This window comes from Callithrix jacchus, chromosome 16 (assembly GCF_049354715.1).
Source record: "Callithrix jacchus isolate 240 chromosome 16, calJac240_pri, whole genome shotgun sequence".
NCBI lineage: Eukaryota > Metazoa > Chordata > Mammalia > Primates > Cebidae > Callithrix > Callithrix jacchus.
The window spans coordinates 88,419,294-88,436,058 of NC_133517.1; the positions used below are offsets into that span (position 1 = coordinate 88,419,294).

The 16,765-nt window shown below is 38.3% G+C and overlaps 1 protein-coding gene across 5 annotated transcripts in view; it reads right to left on the bottom strand.

The window, feature by feature from the left end:
• LOC103788657 (uncharacterized) overlaps window positions 1-16,765 on the bottom strand; it is a 304,484-nt gene that overhangs the window by 273,856 nt on the left and 13,863 nt on the right. For all 5 annotated transcript variants that reach the window (XM_078353346.1, XM_078353347.1, XM_078353344.1 and 2 more), the window contains exon 3: window positions 15,422-15,508. The gene's annotated coding sequence lies outside the window, so the exon portion shown is untranslated. The remainder of the gene's footprint in view (window positions 1-15,421; window positions 15,509-16,765) is intronic.

Sequence of the window (16,765 nt, forward strand, 5' to 3'; positions counted from 1 at the left end):
TTGTGTAGCGAATAATGTCCTAACAATGCACAAACAGTAGAAACAATGCTTAATTTTGAATAAATATTTCTATGCAGTCTTTCAATATAGGTTGAGGCACAATGCTGAAACGCGGTTTACTAAAATTCATTTTATAATGACTTACAACAATATAGCATTACTGCCTCACTTTTGGTAGTGTTCTTTAAAAAGAAATATTGAAATACTTTAAAAGTCCTTTAGACTGGGTGCGGTGGCTCACACGTGTAATCCTAGCACTTTGGAAGGCAGAGGCAGGTGGATCACCTCAGGTGAGGTGGATCATCGAGATCAGCCTGACCAATATGAAGAAACCTCGTCTCTACTAAAAATACAAAATTATCTAGGTGTAGTGGTGCATGCCTGTAATCCCAGCTACCCAGGAGGCTGAGGCAGGAGAATTGCTTGGATCCGGGAGGCAGAGGTTGCAGTGAGCAGAGATTGCCCCATTGCACTCCAGCCTGGGCAACAAGAGTGAAACTCTGTCTCAAAAAAAAGTTTTTTAGATATTTTTCCATAAATATTATCACAAATAACTTTTCTTTTGAGAATAGCAATTGATCATTAAAGAGTTCAAAGAACATTCCCCAGAGAATGAATTCAGTACAAATATTCTGTTACATATTTAAAAAGCAGCTATGCAGAAAATAAGGTTAACAATTTTCTCATGAAGAATCTAATCAAGACACATCTGAATAAAGGGCCACCTCACTCGAATGGCCAAGAACTTATATGCAGTGCCAACATTTTCCTTTTGCAACAGGCCTGGTTTTAAGCCACAGATGGACGAATGGCCAATCAAAGCTTCAAGTTTCAAGATCCTATATGGCATGCCATAGGAATTTCAGCTGTGAATTGCCAGTCATCTCTCAGAATAATATAAAGCCAATGAAAATAATTCGTTATAAGATGATATCTAAAATGCATAGTGTATGTATGTGCTTTCTGAAATGAGTATCCTGGGGTAAATAAATGTCTTGTTTTTTACTGAACTATTGGATAGAAACCAAGTTAATATTATCTGACACCTTGTAAGATGAGTGAGTTGAATATCAGCATCTTGATCTTAAACTCTCCTTTCTGGCCGTCTCATGTAGCAAGGCTAGTTAAGTATGGTGATTATTTCTAGAGTGTGATAATAAAATCCAATCCTCAGTAATTACTCAAAATAATCTGCATAGTTGAATGTATACAACGTGACATGCTCTTTTCTAATCGCTTTGCATATATTAACTCATTCAATCTTTACAACTTTTTGAGGTAAATACATTAGGATTCTCACTTAAGGAAATTCAGATACTGGGAGATTATTTCATTTGCTTAAGATTACATAATTAGAAAGCAGAGAAAATGAGATTATAAACATGGCAGTCTGATCCTACAGTTTACATTTTTATTATCATTTTATACTTCCCAGTATACAGAAGAATTCTCTTTCCAGTCTCTTTACAAGGAAACAACTTCCCATCTCATTTAAGCCAAATCATATCACTAACATACAATTTGAAAGGCATCAAAAGTAAAAAAAAAAAAAAACTCATCACTAAAAATTGCAATTATTTCTGCCTTTTTTGTAGTCTATCCTTGTGTTTTCTAAAACCTAAAGTCTATCCTTGTGATTGGCCACCTTCTCCTTCCTCCTCCTCCTCCTCTTCTCCTCCTTCTCCCTTTTCTTCTCCTCCTCCTTTTTTTTTTTTTTTTTTGATTGTAAAGAATCATAACTTTCTAATTGGGGTCCAGCGTGTTTAGTCTTTTTTCTGATAGGCAAAAATCCTGCATACCAAAGCATTCTTCCATAGCTCTGTCAAATTGTCTCTGAGTGCAGAAACTACAGGTGATTAATGTTTAATCAAATTTTATGTTACAAAGTATACAAGCTAGACTTTAAAAATAAATTCTGTGAGAAAGTTTTCAGTAAGTCCATGCGACGCTTTGAAAATATTATTCGATGCTTTGGGACTTTGAAGGTCCTTCTCACATTTAGGTAAAAAAATTGTCCTTGAATTAACTGTCATTGACCGTCATTGTCATATAACATTGTCAATGTCACAACTGTCATTGATTCTTGCTGTCAATGAAGTCTTGGTGTTTTCTAAAAATTACACTTGGAATTGAAACACTTTAAGTAGGAAATCATTACTTAACAAGGTATCTTATCAAGGTTGGTGGGGAATTCTGTCACCTGCCCAGTTGTTTCCATTCATTGTATCACAAAAGAGATAACAGCTGAGATGGAAGAGGAATCACTGATAAATGGCATTGTAAAATGATTTTTTGACATGCAGAGAAGAGTTTTTCAGACTGTTCAGAGACATTTAGAATAGGTCCATTTCTCTCTATGTGAAAGCTGCTTCCTAATGGTAATGAAAGGATCATATTACAATACAAACACATTTTTATGAGTGCCTTTACAGTAAAGAATTACTGTGTTTGTCTTTCATCAGAGTTCTTTTACTCATATTTGGTTTTCTTTTCTAGCTCCTTTCTCCAGCTTTGCATGTTTATGCTAGGTTTTTATACTGTGAGAGTGAAGAATGAATCACATAGGTGACTCTCATCTGCAAACAACAGACTGGCAAAGATAGAGGGGAAAAATAATTTTCAGAGAAATTATCACAGTAGTTCACTTGCTATCATTAAAACTGAGGCTATTGATTTAACTTAAGTGGTAGCAGTCTTATTTACCAGGACAGGAGACAACTAATTAACAAATTGCAAGTTTTATTTATTTCATATAATACCTATTGCCTCTTTTTTTACTTATTTCAGGCATTTTATTCGGTCATAAGTTTAAAATAATCCATGAAAATTGGACTCTGCCCTCAATTTGCTCACAATTTAGAGGGCAAATATACTAAATAAATAATTGATATTAATTTCACAGTCATAGACTCACTTATGGAAAACTGGAATTTCCAGGTTAGCAGTGGATCTAGCCTGTTTCAGACACCTCCAGTTTAAAACTTAGTTTCTTTGTTGTTCACATGTCAGTTAATTCAGGGGTTTCACTCCCCACTTGTCCTTCCCTTCTGCTTGGATGGTTTCTGGTGTTGGAGGAGGCTCACAGACTATGGTATCCAGGAAGTTGGAGGTGGGTGGAGTAGGCACATGTCCATAGTAATCACCTGGCCTTCCTGAGCACTGTTGAGGTTTATTGTGTCTTGCCTGTTCTTGGCCATTGGCCACTGAACTCACTGTTTCTGAAAGCTGATGAGATTTGGGGTGCTGTATGCCATTCAGTAGTCAGGGCCATACAGTTTGTGTTCCACAAGACCTCTTATGGGCCATTTTCCTCTCTCCCTTTTTTTTCTCATGGTTATGGGAAAATGTTGAATGTTCTCCCAAGTGATGAGAGTTTGGGGGCTTGTCTCACATCATCTCTCCATCGCTCCCTGCCTTTTTGCTTTGCTATTCCAACCTCTGTCTATCCTGGATATGGAATCTCTAAAATGTGGGCAGCATTTCCTGTGGTGATCCTACAAAGTAAGACACAACTCTTTGTTCCATAGGCCCCAGAAACATATCTAGAGTTTCTATGCCAGTGTATACTTGGATCAAGGGAAACATGAAGATCCCTGACCCTCTGCTCAACTTTCTATTTTCATCTCCCTTCCTTATGAAGTATCTGTCCTCAGCCTCTCTGCGTGGTGGTAAAATCATTTTTAAATCGACAGGCATTCATTCACTTTTTGGTAAATTATATAAAAGCCTGACACCTCCAGACTTTTGAAAGAACAATGATTTCTCTCTTTCTCTGCTCATTTCTGCAGAAGTGATCAATATTCCAAGAACAATGCATATAGAAAGCCCTGAGTACTGAGCCCATCAGAGTGAAAATACATGGTAAAGAATTTAACTAGTATCTTGTTATACATCTGTAACTCATCTCTTTCTCTGCTAAGTCACCAGCTATGTTTGATAAATGATTTATCTTCTTCCAGCTGACACATAGTGGTCAGTTACATAAAAATCAAAAGGACAATTTATAAATGTAAATTATTAATAGGAATTTAAAAGAGACTCTCCTTTCCATTTTGGCTAATCTTGAGTTAATCTTTCCACATTACATACATAGATCAAAAATCACATTGTAGGGGAAAGTAGTCCTTTCCCTACTTGGCTAGCCACATGCAGAAGCTTGAAATTAAATTAGACACCTTCCTTATACTATATACAGAAATCAACGCAAGATGGATTAAAGGCTTAAATGTAAAGCCCGAAACTGTAAAAACCCTTGAAGACAACCTAGTCAATACCATTCTGGACATAGAAACAGGCAAATATTTCATGATGAAGATGCCAGAAGCAATAGCAACAAAGCAAAGATATATTCTATCCTGACTTTCCCATTGAAAGCAACTAAACAACTGGGACAGGACATAGGGAGTAGCTGTTTGAAAACTGAAAAGTACAGAGCAGCAAGTGGATCGGGGAAAGATACCAGTGTCATCTAACTAGTGGTGATTTTAAAACTTCCTTTTCCTCTGCTATCACCTGGTTGGAAGACAAAGCAGTCAAAAATCCGAAAGTAGCACAGGCATGCAAAGCAAGAGCTAGAGGAGCAGCCCTACGGTTCTGGCTCCAGCAGCAGGAAGGGGGGCCCCTAACACTCAGGATAGAGAATATTTCCCCACGAGATTGGTAACAAGTCAAGGATATTCACTCTCATCACCCCTGTTCAACAACACAGTTAAGTCCAAGCTGGTGCAATAAGGTAGGATGAAATAAAAGGCATACAATGGTACACACATAAACAAAAAGGTCCATTTTTGAGTATGTGTGTATACATATTTACTCAATTTGCTCTAATTCAAAAAAAAATAATAGAAAGGGGAAAGGGAAAGTTGTTGGGAAATTTCTTTGATTTCCTGGTTCACTCCTTTGATTTTCTGGTAATAGACAATAGCTTGCCAAGAACTTCTAGTCAGACTGAATTGTCCTACCAGACGTGCATTAAATTGTCTAGGCGAGATGTGTCTCTTAATCACACAAGCACATTACTGAAGGTGTTCTCCAAGAATTACAGAAGAACTTCCAAAAAATTTGTCAGAATAAGAACTGCCAAGAAAAAAAAAAGAAAGGATTAGGGAAGCCAGACTCTGTTATTCTTGGGAAGCTTCATTGCCAAACCAAACCCTGTCAAATATAAGATATCATTTATATGGCATTTGGAGGTATCCTTTCATACTAAGGGAATGGGGCACTTACCTATTGCTGATTTAAATGCATCAAACTGAATGTTATTTCTTTTGGAAAATAAAGATCTCAATTTTCACTTGTTCGATTCTGATTTAAAAGTTAACCTTACAATTTTAGACTGTAAAACTGAGCCTCTTTTTAAGTACATGATGATCACATGAATGACAGAATTGGTAATACAATAAAAAATTCAGATAAATGTATTCATTGATCATCATAGGAGTTGAAAAAAATATACTTGTATATAATTTATTTATCGGAATAATAAGGTCTCAATGAAAATATAAATACATATGTATATATTAATTTGTTCTTAAAATAAGAACACTCAATAAATCTAAAAAATGTATGTTGCTTCTCAGAAAAAAAAATATTAAAAAATCAGGAATATTTGTTTCTTGGGGAATTTTTTTGTAATTTTACTTTAAGTTCAGGGATACATGTGCAGAACGTGCAGGTTTGTTATGTAAGTATACATGTGCCACGGTGATTTGCTGCACCTATAAACCCATCATCTAGGCTTTAAGCCCCGGATGCATTAGATATTTGTCCTAATGCTCTTCCTCCTCTTGCCTCTCAACCCCTGACAGGCCCTGGTGTGTAATGTTCCCCTCCCTGTGTCCATGTGTTCTCATTGTTCAACTCCCACTTATGAATGAGAACATGCAGTGTTTGGTTTTCTGTTCCTCTGTTAGCTTGCTGAGAATGATGGTTTTCAGCTTCATCCATGTCCCTGCAAAGGATATGAACTTGTTCTTTTTTTATGGCTGCATAGTACTCCATGGATACACCATATTTTCTTTATCCAGTCGATCATTGATGGGCATTTGAATTGGTAGCAAGTCCTTGCTATTGTAAATAGTGCTGCAATAAACATACATGTGCATGTGTCTTTTTAGTAGAATAATTATTCTACTAAATAATCCTTTGGGTATATACCCAGTAATGGGATTACTGGGTCAAATGATATTTCTGGTTCTAGATCCTTGAGAAATTTCCACACTGTCTTCCACAATGGTTGAACTAATTTACACTCCCACCAACAGTGTAAGAGCATTCCAATTTCTCCATATCCTCTCCAGTATCTGTTGTTTCCTGACTTTTTAATAATTGCCATTCTAACTGGCGAAATGATATCTCACTGTGGTTTTGAGTTGCATTTCTCTAATGACCAGTGATGATGAGCTTTTTTTTTAAATATGTTTGTTGGCTGCATATATGTCTTCTTTTGAAAAGTGTCTGTTCATACCCTTTGCCCACTTTTTGATGGGGTTGTTTGTTTATTTCTTGTAAATTTGTGTAAGTTCCTTGTAGATTTTGGATATTAGATCTTTGTCAGATGGGTAGATTGCAAAAATGTTCTCCCATTCTGTAGGTTGCCTGTTCACTCTGATGATAGTTTCTTTTGCTGAGCAGAAGTGCCTTAGTTAAATTAGATCCCATTTGTCATTTTAGCTTTTGCTGCAATTGCTTTTGGTGTTTTATTCATGAAGTCTTTGCCCATGCCTATGTCCTAAATGGTATTACCTAAGTTTTCTTCTAGAGATTTTATGGTTTCAGGTCTTATGTTTAAGCCTTTAATCTATTTTGAGTTAATTTTTACATAAGGCAGTCAAGGAAGGGGTCCAGTTTCTGTTTTCTGCATATGGCTAGCCAGTTTTCCCAGTACCATTTATTAAATAGGGAATCTTCTTTTCACCATTGCTTGTTTTTGTCAGGTTTGTTGAAGAGTAGATGGTTGTGTATGTGCAGTGTTATTTCTGAAGCCTCTGGTCTGCTCCGTTGGTCTATATCTCTGTTTTGGTACCAGTATCATGCTTTCTTGGCTACTGTAGTCTTGTACTGTAGATTGAAGTCAGATACCATAGTACCTCCAGCTTTGTACTTTTACAGGATCTTTTTTGGTTCCATATAAAATTTAAAGTAGTTTTTTTCTAGTTCTGTGAAGAAAGTCAATGGTAGCTTGATGGGAACAGCATTGAATCTGTAAATTATTTTGGGCAGTATGGCCATTTTCATGATATTGATTCTTCCTATCCATAAGCATGAAATGTTTTTTCATTTGTTTGTGTCCTCTCTTATTTCCTTGAGCAGCAGTTTGTAATTCTCCTTGAAGAGGTCCTTCACATTCCTTGTAAGTTTTATCGCTAGGTATTTTTTCTCTTTGTAGCAATTGTGAATGAAAGTTCATTTATGATTTGACTCTCTGCTTATCTATTATTGGTGTATAGGAATGCTTGTGATTTTTGCATACTGATTTTGTATCCTGTCACCTGCAAACAGAGATAATTTGACTTCCTCTCTTCCTATTTGAATACCCTCTATGTATTTCTCTTGCCTGATTGCCCGGACCAGAAGTACCAATACTATGTTGAATAAGAGTGGTGAGAGAGGGCATCCTTGTCTTGTCCTGGTTTTCAAAGGGAATGCTTCCAGCTTTTGCCCATTCAGTATGATATTGGCTATGGGTTTGTCTAAATAGCTCTTATTATTTTGAGGTATGTTCCATCAATGCCTAGTTTATTGAGGGCTTTGTTGTTGTCGTTGTTTGTTTGTTTGTTTGTGTGCGATCGAGTCTCTCTCTGTTGCCCAGGCTGGAGTGCAGTGGCCCGATCTTGGCTCACTGAAACCTCCACCTCCCAGGTTCAAGTGATTCTCCTGTCTCAGCCTCCAAGTAGCTGGGACTACAGGCACATGCCATCACATCCAGTTAATTTTTTGTATTTTTGTATTAATTTTCCAGTGTTTCACCATGTTGGCCAGGATGGTCTTGATATCCTGACCTTCAGCCTCCCAAAGTGCTGGGATTATAGGCGTGAGCTACCATGCCCAGCCTATTGAGAGTTTTTAGCATGAAAGTGTGCTGAATTTTGTCAAAGGCCTTTACTGCATCTATTGAGATGATCATGTGGTTTTTGTCATTGGTTCTGTTTATGTGATGGACTATGTTTATTTGTTTTCATATGTTGAACCAGACTTGCATCCTAGGGATGAAGCTGACTTGATTGTGGTGGATAAACTTTTTGATGTACTGCTGGATTCAGTTTGCCAGTATTTTATTGAGGATTTTCACATTGATGTTCACCAGGGATATAGGCCTGAAATTTTCTTTTTTTGTTGTGTCTCTGCCAGGCTTTAGTATCAGGATGATGATGGCCTCATAAAATGAGTAGGAAAGGAGATCCTATTTTTATATTGTTTGGAATAGTTTCAGAAGGAATGATACCAGCTTCTCTTTTACCTCTGTTAGAATGTGGCTGTGAATCGTCTGGTCCTGGGTTTTTTGGTTGGTAGGCTGTTAATTACTGCCTCAGTTTCAGTACTTGTTATTGATCTATTCAGGGATTCGATTTCTTCCTGGTTTAATTTTTGGAGGGTGTATGTACCCAGAAATTTACCCATTTCTTCTGCATTTTCCAGTTTATTTGCATAGAAATGTTTATAGTATTCTCTGATGGTAGTTTGAATTTCTGTAGTCGGTCGTAATATCCTCTTTTTCAACGCTTATTGTGTCTCTTTGATTCTTCTCTCTTTTCTCTTTGTTGTCTGGCTAGCAGTCTATCTATTTTGTTAATCTTTTCATAAAACCAGCTCCTGCATTCATTGATTTTTTTGAAGGGTTTTTCATGTCTCTATCTCCTTCAGTTCTGCTCTGATCTTAGTTACTTCTGGTATTCTTCTAGTTTTTGAATTTGTTTGCTCTTGCTTTTCTAGTTCCTTTAATCTTGATGTTAGGGTGTCAATTTTTGATATTTCACTCTTTCTGATGTGGGCATTTAGTGCTATAAATTTCTTAGTTCTGCTTTAGCTGTGTCCCAGAGATCCTGGTACATTGGTCTCTTTGTTCTGATCGGTTTCAAAGAACCTCTTCATTTCTGCCTTAATTTCATTATTTACCTAGTAGTCATTCAGGAGCAGGACTTTCAGTTTCCATGTAGTTGTGTGGTTTTCAGTGAGTTTCTAAATCCCAAGTTCTAATTTGATTGCACTATAGTCTCAGAGACTGTTTGTTATAATTTCCATTCTTTTGCATTTGCTGAGGAGTGTTTTACTTCCAATTATGTGGTCAATTTTAGAATAAGTGCTAGGTGGTGCTGAGAAGAATGTGTATTCTGTGGATTTGGGGTGGAGAGTTCTGTAGATGTCTATTAGGTCCATTTGGTCCAGAGCTGAGCTCAAGTCCTGAATATCCATGTTAATTTTCTTTCTTATTGATTGGTTTAATATTGACAGTGGGGTGTTAAAGTCTCCTACTATTATTGTGTGGGCATCTAAGCCTCTTTGCAGGTCTCTAAAAACTTGTTTTATGTATCTGGGTGCTCCTGTTTTGGGTGCATATATATATTTAAAATATAGCTCTTCTTGTTGCATTGATCACTTTACCATTATGTAATTCCTTTGTCTTTTTTTTTTAACTGTGTTGGTTTAAAGTCTGTTTCCTCAGAGACTAGGATTGCAGCCTCTGCTTTTTTTTTGCTTTCCATTTGCTTGGTAAATATTCCTCCATCCCTTTATTTTGAGCCTATGTGTGTCTTTGCACATGAGATGGGTCTCCTGAATGTAGCAATGGGTCTTGACTCTTTATCCAATTTGCCAGTCTGTGTCTTTTAATTGGGGCATTTAATCCATTTATATTTTAGATTAATATTGTTATGTGTGAATTTGATCCTGTCATCATGATGCTCACTGGTTATTTTGCACATTTGTTGATGCAGTTTCTTCACAGTGTTGTTGGTTTTCATATTTTGGTGTGTTTTTGTGGTAGCTGGTACCAGTTTTTCCTTTCCATGTTTAGCACTTCCTTCAGGAGCTCTTGTAAGGGAGGACTGGTGGAACAAAATCCCTCAGCATTTTCTTGTCTGGAAAGGATTTTATTTCTCCTTTGCTTATGAAGCTCAATTTGGCTGGATATGAAATTCTGGGTTGAAAATTCATTTCTTTAAGAATGTTGAATACTGGCCCCCACTCTCTTCTGGCTTGTAGGGTTTCTGCAGAGAGCTCCACTGTTAGTCTGATGGGTTTCCCTTTGTAGGTAACCTGAGCTTTCTTTCTGGCTGCTCTTAACGTTTTTCCTTCATTTCAACCTTGGAGAATCTGATGATTATGTGTCTTGAGGTTATTCTTCTCAAGGAGTATCTTAATGGTGTTCTCTGTATTTCCTGAATTTGAATGTTGGTCTGTCTTGCTAGGTTGGGGAAGTTCTCCTAAATAATATCCCAAAGTGTGTTTTCTACCTTGGTTCTGTTCTCCCTAACACTTTCAAGTTCATGAATCAATCATAGGTTTGATCTTTTCACATAGTCCCATCGCTCTTGGAGGCTTTGTTCATTCCTTTTCATTCTTTTTTCTCTAATCTTGTCTTTACACATTATTTCAGTAAGTTGATCTTTAATTTCTAGTATTCTTTCTTCCACTTGATTGATTTGGCTATTGATAGTTTTGGATGCTTCATGAAGTTCTTATGTTGTATTTTTCAGGTCCATCAGGTAATTTATATTCTTCTCTAAACTCTTTATTCTAGTTAGCAGTTTCTGGAATGTTTTATCAAGGTTCTTAGCTTCCTTGCATTGGGTTAGAATATGCTCCTCTAGCTCAGAGGAGTTTGTTATTCTCCACCTTCTGAAACCTTCTGTCAATTCATCAAACTCATTCTCCATCCAGTTTTGTGCCCTTGCTTGAGAAGAGTCGTGATCATTTGGAGGAGAAGAGGCATTGTGGTTTTTGGAATTTTCAGCCCTTTTACTCTGATTTTTCCTCATCCTCGTGGATTTATCTGCCTTTGATCTTTAAGACTGATGACCTTTGGATGGGGTTTTTGTGTGGGGCTCCTTTTAGTTGATGTTATTGCTTTCTGTTTGTTAGTTTTTCTTCTAACAGGCCTCTCTTTTGCAGGTCTGCTGAAGTTTGCTGGAGGTCCACTTCAGACCCTGTTTACCTGGGTTATCACCAGCAGAGGCTGCAGAACAGGAAAGATTCCTTCCTCCTTCTTCCTCTGGAAGCTTCATCCCAGAGAGCACTGGCCTGATGCCAGGTGAAGCATTCCTGTATGAGGTGTCTGTAGACCCCTGCTTGTAGGTCTCTCACAGTCAGGAGGCACAGTGGTAGGGACCCACTTGAGGAGGCAATCTTTGCCTTAACAGAGCTCAAGTACTGTGCTGGGAGAATCCTCCTTGTCAAAATCCACTGTTTTCTTCAAAGCTGGCAGATAGGAATGTTTAAGTCCACTGATGCTGCGCCCACAGCTGCCCCTTCTTCCAGGTGCTCTGACCCAGGGAGACAGGAGTTTTACCTATAAGCCCTGACTGGGGCTGCTGCCTTTCTTTCAGAAATTCTCTGCCCAGTGAGGAAGAATCTAGAGAGGCAGTCTGACCACAGTCACTTTGACAGGCTGTGGTGAATTGTGCTCAGTTTGAACTTCCTGGCCTCCTTAGCACTGTCGGGGAAAAATGCCTACCCAAGCCTCAGTAATGGTGGATGCCCCTCCCCCCACAAAGCTTGATCATCCCAGGTCAACTTTAGACTGCTGTTCTGGCAGCAAGAATTTCAAGCCAGTGGTTCTTAGCTTACTGGGCTCTGTGGGAGTGGGATCCACTGAGCTAGACCACTTGGCTCCCTGGCTTCAGCCCCCTTTTCAGGGGAATAAATGGTTCTGTCTTGCTGGGGTTCCAGGTGCTATGGGGGGGTATAAAAAAAACAAAACAAAGCCAAAAACTCCTGCAGCTAGCTCAGTGTAACCCAAACAGCTGCCCAGCTTTGTGTTTGAAACTCAGGGCTCTGGTGGTGCAGGCATGCAAGGGAATCTCCTGGTCTGCAGATTGCAAAAACCATGGGTAAAGCATAGTATCTGGGCTGGGTAGCACAGTCTCTCATGGCTTCCCTTGGCTGAGGGAGGGAGATCTCTGGCTTCTTGCACTTCCCAGGAGAGGCGACACCCACCCCACTTCTGCTCACCCTTTGTGGACTGCACCTACTGCCAATAAGTGCACTAAGTCCCAATAAGATGAACTGGATACCTCAGTTGGAAATGCAGAAATCCCCTACCTTCTACAATGGTCTTTCTTGGAGCTGTAGACTGGACTGTTCCTATCTGGCCATCTTGCCCTCCCCAGGACTCTTTCTTAAGAGGCAGATGGAAAACATCCACCCTCACAAAAGCAGGGCTTTTTAAATCGGCTTGGCTTTAAGAAGAAACGTCAATGAAAATGCAGTACTTCAATGAGTGAACAACCTCATCCCACCAATGTGGTTCTTTCTCATAAATGTATTTTAATCTAATTTCAATAATCATTAATAATCCAGTTTTTATCTATTATTACAACATTCTAGATCTCAACTTCCTCCTCTGTTTTGCTGATACAGATACAAAGAAAGTAAACACACAGGCTAATAAATAATCATGCATGACAGAATATTCAGACATCCCCTGTTATTTTAACAACGAATCTATTTCAGGATGATGATGTATGTAGATATGGCATTTATACTGATCAGGTATTTGGATACCTATTCAAGGTTTAGCAGCGGTATGTTTTTTAAAGTGTTGCCTTGCCTGGGTGGTTTGGAATAAATGGAAGTAGATATTCATGTATATAAAGAATAACAGGCAGATTGAGAAAAATATGAGAATTCAAAATGTCACCTAACTAGTGGTGAGTTCACACCTACAGTGTGATATAAGCACACACAACAGACATGAATTTATTTGTAATTGGAAATCTATCTTTCTATGAGTAGGATAGATGGGAAAAAGAGGGGGTTACTGCTCCCCTCTTGGTAGGAGGCTTCAGCATCTCCATGGCCATTTATATATTTTAGGGAAGAGGAAGCAATTAATCCCAAATCTTTGCAGCTGAACTCTCCTAATCTGAATTCACTGCCAGCATGCACACATTCAGCACTAGTCATTTCCCCAAATATATGTCCCCCTTCTTGATTTCTGATCCATTCAGTTTTTTAGATTATCATGTAATTGATTAAAGTATCTCTCTATATATAGATATATAGAAATAGATAGATATTATATCTGTCAAAAATACTTGCTAAAATTAGTTAACCAAATTCAAAATTAACAGCAACTAGCCCAAGATGGTTGTACATTTCATTTCTCTCCCCCACTGCCCTGATGTTCTAAGTTTGGTAAAACTGAAGACAGGTATGGGAAGATTCTTGTCTTTTGAGATTCACTTGTCTCCTTATTCTCAAACACCTCTCATGCAGGCTTTCTGTATGCCTTATGCACCTAAAATATTCTCCATTTGTTATACACCATCTTGTATGAAGTGCTGTAGATGTATTTCTTTGACCCTGAAAACGGCCCTGAAGCATAGCTCTCATTAACCCCCTTCCATGAATAAGTCAGTTAAGTCTCAGGAAGGTTGCATAACTGACCATAGTGGGTCTAACCATTAGGAGCCCATTGGGGATTTTGGCCAAAGTCTCTGTGGCCACACACTACATGAGGTCCAATTAACTCCTATAGATGTGGTAACTGTATGTCCTGGTTTGCTCTGGACACTCCAAGATGTATCTCTGCTCTCCTTGCATCCTGCCAGATTTGACATTTTTCCCTGTCTTTCTTCATTTTCAAAAGTATTCAAGTTTGGACAATAAATAATGGGATGCCCATGCCTTTGAAACACTAACTGGTACCACAAAGGAGAAAGATGTGTGTTTTTGGTTTCTTCCTTTCTCTCTCTCTCTGATGCTTTGCTCTTGATTGATTTTTCTTTCATATAGGACAGGACCTACAGCCTCTCTTGGGGCATTCCTTCCAAGTTGGTCTTCTGAGAGCTTTTCTCTATTAGGATTGTATAATAAACCAGATACGCCCACCAAGATATCCAATTGTAAGAGTGCTATTGTTAAGTATGAAAAGAAAGGATTTTTCACAAGTTTCCCAAGTCATTCTCACTGGTGTTTTGTTTTGTTTTGTTTTGTTTTTTTACAGGAATTAGGAAGGAAACTTGGACTAACATTTACTGAATGCCCATAATGCAGCAAATGCTGTGCCAAGACTTTTTTTTTACATGAATAAATTTCTCATTTTTCCAATGAAATACTGAGACTCAAAAGGATTAAGTAACCCTCCCAGGGCCTGAATAAGGATCCTAACTTTCACAGTCTGACTCACTCACTCACTTTCCCTCTCCAACATGCTGTCTCCTATTTAAATACAAATATAATACATGCATTAATATAAAAATATGGCTGAGTGGATTAAGATCTACATATTCCATATTTTAAAAATTTTTATTTTTCCAAGGCATTTTTGACCTATATACTATTTTCTGTGTCACACAGCCATGCATTATTACATGGGCTTGCGGTAACTGGACATACTCATTTTTCCTTTTGTTTCTTACAGAGTTACCAGTGATATATATTCCTTTGTGACCAGCTTCAGTAGTTTCAGTTTGGGATGCAGGGCTCCTTAAGTGGCAGAGAAAATTCTGTCTGTGGGTATACTATTTTTGTTTTTTAATAGTTTGGTGGAACAAAGTAAGGCTTCTCTGTAAAATGTAACAATGCCAGATTTACACAGCACTCACTTCTGAATTAGCCTTCCAAGTTGTGGGTTATTTAAAACCAGTTCTTCAGTGGTTTCTTCCTGATATGCATTCTACCTATAGAGTCTACAGACTAAGAAGATTTCAGCTTGTATATACTAAGAGAACCAACAAAGAGCACTAAGCTGAAGCAAAGAAGTACAAGCCAGAAAAGGAATTGCTAAGAGAATCCATTTGAGTAACTTTTAAATGTTTTCACCAGCAAAAAAGTGATGCTTGTGGATTATGCATATGCCAGTTAGCTTGATTTAGCCATTCCACAGTATATATGTGTATCAAAACATCATGATATTGCAAGATCCCTTGGAAAGGAGAAAGTGTGAAATTGCTCCAGAGAAAATGCCAGAGGCCAGATGAGGAAGAGCATGGACTATGGAAGGAGGCTGCTGAGTTTGAACGGCAGCTTGGATGTCCACCAGTTACCTAACCCTGGGAAGCTTCACCTTTTTGTGGTTCACTTTCTGTACAAAAAGGGGATGGCAATAGCATCTACCTTGTGGGATTCATGATAAATGTACAAATCCCCATTTTTCAAAAAAAATCATGTTTTATACCATAAATACTTATAATTTTTAGAAACAGTAAATGATTTACAACAAACAAAAACAAGCCAGAAAGAATATATTTCCGTCAATTACCTAAATCATTCAACATTTGTTCACAAGCAGGCTGGGCTAGTTTTCTTCACAGTTTGATGTCACTGACCTTCTGATTGTGGCCCCCATCTGGGAAAAAAAAAACAGCATTTTTGTGTTCTTATACTGTGTTTGAGAACCACCTCCCATGTGAATGTGGTGGTTGACCCTGAGTACAATCCCCTCCATTCTTCCCAGCCTTCCACATATACAGAGCTTCTGCTTTGTGGTCCTTGTGGCACTTTTGTGAATCTGGGGACACTCCAAGTGAATGACTCAGAATATTTCAGCATCCAAAACCAGGGCACTGAGCATCTTTGGCCCAGCTGCAGAAACAGTCTGCCATTAGCCAGGTTCTCCTGGAATCTATCCTTCACCCCCAGATAAACGAAAAGGAAATATAAAGGTTTCATATCATAGCTTGCAACCAAGGGAAATTGTGAAGCAAAGTCTCCTCTGCAACTCCTTCTGCAGCAGAATCCCAATACCCTTGACACTAGGCTGGGAATAGAGCTCTGGAAGGAGTGTAATGCAGCAGAAAGAACACTGACCAGCAAACCAGGTGCTGGTCCTAGTCCTGCCACCAACCTGCTCCATGACCTTGGGTAAGCCACTGCCATTCTCAGATGTTCAGAATCTTCATTGTCAAACAAGAGTGGACTCTATGCTTTCTGTTTCCTCCAGCTCAGGTATTGCAGGGTTCTCTGAGTTTCTGATTAACTGGTTCTTGCTCATATATTACATTATTGTACATTGTAAACAGCAAACCCCATCATTTATTCTGCCTGTCTCCCATGAGATGGAAAATACTTTGAGGACAACATCTGCACTGTCCACTTATCTATGCCCTGAGATCAAGTATAATGTCTGACACATAATAAGTACTCAGGAAAGGGGGACCAGCTATTTCTTGGCTAGCCAACAGCTGTAACTGAAGGCCATTTAACAAGGGAGGACGGCACAGCTGATTTTCAGCAGAAGAGTTACTATAGAAAGGACGTACCCTGTATTGCATTTCAAATCTGATTTCAGGCACTGACTCTGCCACTTTATGAATAGCCTTAATTCATCACATTATATGCTTATCAGTGTAATCCACATGGCTATTTGCTTTGTTTTATTTTCAAATTTCAACCTGTGTGGGGAAGGGAGAAGAAACTCTCCTTACGTTGTTGGCATTTTAACTTGGAAGTGCTTTTATTGCTGTGTCATTTAAACAAATCTCACCTTCCAAAAGTAAAAACTGGCCAGAGATGCTATTCTTCACACCCTAGCCCTTCTCTACTAGCTAGTATATTACTTGGATTCATTAATTTGTTAACTTGTTAATTAACAGACTTAATGGAT